We start from the raw sequence: 3,226 nt of genomic DNA on the forward strand, positions 1-3,226 counted from the left end.
TTTTGAGTTAGGAAATATGATTTTGATGAAATTTGATGGAATTGAGTCATTTTGGGAAAAATTGATGAATAGTGATTTTCCGGTGTAAAAATACTGCGGTATAATTGTACCGATAAGCGTGAAAATTTTATCAGTATTTTTGGGAAACAAAAATATGACATGAACAAGAAAAATATGTAGGTCATGAATTTGTGGTTGAAATTAGGTGATTGATTAAAGTTAAAACGCGTGTGGGACCCGCCTGTGACTTAAGTGAGTCAAACTCACCTTTTTTTCACACTTTCTCTCTCCTCCCTCTCTTCTCTCCCGCGTGCAGCAGCCCCTCCATGGCCAAGAATTGCTCAAGCTTTCTTTCTTCCATAACTTGGTCAAATCTCCACCGAATCCAACGATTTTTGTCTTGAAACTTGTTGGAAAACACCTCCTAAACACATTGGTACCACTCTTGAGCCTTGAAATCGCGTGTGTGAGGAGATCTTGGCCATTTACAGCTGCGGTTTTGGTGAGGAATTTTGTGTTCTTGGAGCTTCCAAGTGCTCCAATGGTGGAGTATAGTTAGGAGGAGCCTTGTACCTTCCATTTGGGTGAGTGTTCTTGCATTTTAAATGGTTGATGGTGATGATTTGATTTTGAAAACCTAAACTTTGATATGATGAATAGTGACGTTAGAGAGCTCAATTTGAAAATGTGTATTAGATGATAATGTGTTAGAATGATGTATTAAAGCTAGAAATGCGATGAAATTTATTGGTGAAAATTGATGAATTTAACTTAGAAAAATTTGATGATCATGATTTTGGACTTGTGAATTTTGGTGTTGAGACTTGTTTGATGAATTGTGGCATGATGGTATGATGATATGATAGGTTGTGTGAAGGTTGGAGTGATTAAAATTGAATGGAAATTCTTTGGAATGTCATAGGGCAAGATTCGAACCTTTGAGGAAAAATGAGTGAATTGATGATGAAAAATGATTTGGATGATGATTTGTGTAGTTATATAGTGCTTAGATGGGTTGTGTTGTGATTGGCAAGTGTTAGAATCAATGGAAAAATAATAAGTGGTTTAGTTGGCATAAATGAACCTAGAGCGAAATATTTAGCGAAACGATGCTTAAAAGACATAAAACGGCGAAACGACAGTTGAAATGGCCTTATGGCAACCCAAGGATGGGTACTATAATGAGAAAGAAAATTTAGAAAAATAAATCCCCAATTAACACCTATATGGCCGAACCTCCAAGGGAAAAAGGGGGGATTTTGCGGTTTTCGCTTCCTGATGTAATCCGACGCGAAAATGACGAACCGGCACTTGAATTGGCTTATTGACAACCTAATGAGACGTAACAAAATGAGAAAGAAAATTTAGAAAAATAAATCTCACATTTACACTACAATGGCCGAACCATCAAGGGAAGATGGGGAGGATTTTTGTGTTTTTGCGTTTTGATACTATTTGACGAGTACTGATGGATGTACGTTATTGTATAGGTTGCCGTACATCGACCTGAATCCCGAATCTTGAATCAGTGAATTGCCCTTGGTCCGGGACCAAGTGGATTGAGGTAAGAAATTGGTTCATTGCATGTGTAATTATAAATTAACATGTATGGGTTGAACTGAGAGTGATTGGGAATGTCCTCTGTGTAGGCATTCCGCTGTGTACCGAGTTGAGGGATAAGCTGCTACGGAGCTTGTGGAAACACGAATTAAGGTAACCTCTTGGTACTGGGGCTTGTTCCCCTTTTCTGTTCCACCTTGCCAGTTGATGGCAACGGTAGGAAGTGTGTATGAATAGTATAGAACACATGAGCATGCATGCATTATTGCTATGGGTACTGCGGTACCGAGTCTCTGGCCAGTAGACAGTTTTATTAGCCTTCGGGCATTTTCGGACTTCCGCTGGATAGGTCTCCAGGAGGGAGTTCCAGTTGACTGCGGTCATGGTGTGTGATCCGGGTAGGAGCACACTAGGAATGTCTTTGGCGTTTTGGTTGGTTTGGGCATCATGGTTGTGGTTTCTGTGAACACACCTTGGATGATACCCATAGGCTTATATATGCCGAGGGCGTACGTGGAATTGGGGTTACCATCCCGTATCGTCGTATTTTGTTTTCTTTATATTCCCCATTCTCTAAATCCCTTGCTATACCCCGTTTTCAAAGTGGTTGTTGTATTCTATTGATATGCATCGAAGTGAACCATTGGGTGGAGTTTTCTCCAGAACCTCTTGGTTACTGAGATATATTCGTATATCTCACCCCGTCTCGGGGCATTTATTTCAGGAGGTAGCAGTGGAGCAGGAGCCTCGGGCAAGAGGCCCGCAGAGTGAGCGATGGAGCGTTTCTTATTTTGCATTTTGTTGGCCGTGTGGCCTAGGCTAGACTTAAGGCATGAACATGTCATTTGTATTTATTAGTAGCTTCATTAGCATCTTGTTCATGCCATTTTGCCTAAGTCTAGTAGTGATGTATTTGGTTATGTTGTCTTTTAATTAAGTTGAAATTTTAGAAGAATGTAATTTGAAGTTTTAGTTTCAAGTTGTAATTTGTAAAGCCATATTGTAATAGTATTGATGCATGTCTAACTATGATGGAAGGGCCTTAGGCCTGTTTTAGGTTATGATAATATGTATGATGGAAATATGCATGAAAAAGGTGTTAGTGATTGCAACTACTTAAGAATGATTAATATGGACTCTATGTTTAATAACTATAAACTGGATTGGGTTGTAAGTGCCCCAAGGCATTGTTGGTCCTTGTGTGTGCCACCCATTGGATTATTGCTGTATTATCATGTGTTTATTAGGTACAATTGAGGTTAAAGGATCTTTTACAACTTTGGGATTATTGGAAAAACAAAGGAAACTCTGGCGAATTTTCTGTAGAATTGGCAGATTTTAGGTGAACTTCGGGAGAGCATATCTCCCTCCATAGAGGTCCCCTAGGGACGTTCCATACGCCATTTTGAAGGTTGAGATGTCCTCTACCTTGTGTCAAAATTTAAGAAAAATCTGGGTTGATCTTCGGCCTGAAAAAAATAGAGAAACGCGGACTGCTCATGTGCCACTGCACCTGAGGCAGATTCTGGACCGGATTTGGGAAATTAATTCCCGCTTCGTTTCTCAGTCAAATTGAGTGTGTGATATATCAAAATGAAGTTTGAGATGTCTAGTTTGTAGGATAAAAATTTGAGAGTACTTGGTTGAGGGGATTGAGTGCAGTAAT

At 39.6% G+C, this 3,226-nt stretch overlaps 1 long non-coding RNA gene across 1 annotated transcript; it reads left to right on the top strand.

Moving 5' to 3' along the window:
• Positions 1-321: 321 nt before the first annotated feature.
• LOC133310417 (uncharacterized) lies at positions 322-2,592 on the top strand. The gene is made up of 4 exons (XR_009751453.1): positions 322-584; positions 1,491-1,564; positions 1,650-1,713; positions 2,285-2,592. It is a non-coding gene; the product is annotated as an uncharacterized LOC133310417 (long non-coding RNA).
• Positions 2,593-3,226: the final 634 nt, after the last annotated feature.

The sequence above is a fragment of the Gastrolobium bilobum genome, unplaced genomic scaffold, assembly GCF_033153095.1.
Source record: "Gastrolobium bilobum isolate Gb01-03AN ecotype WA unplaced genomic scaffold, APGP_CSIRO_Gbil_v1 utg20292, whole genome shotgun sequence".
NCBI classification, from domain to species: Eukaryota; Viridiplantae; Streptophyta; class Magnoliopsida; order Fabales; family Fabaceae; genus Gastrolobium; species Gastrolobium bilobum.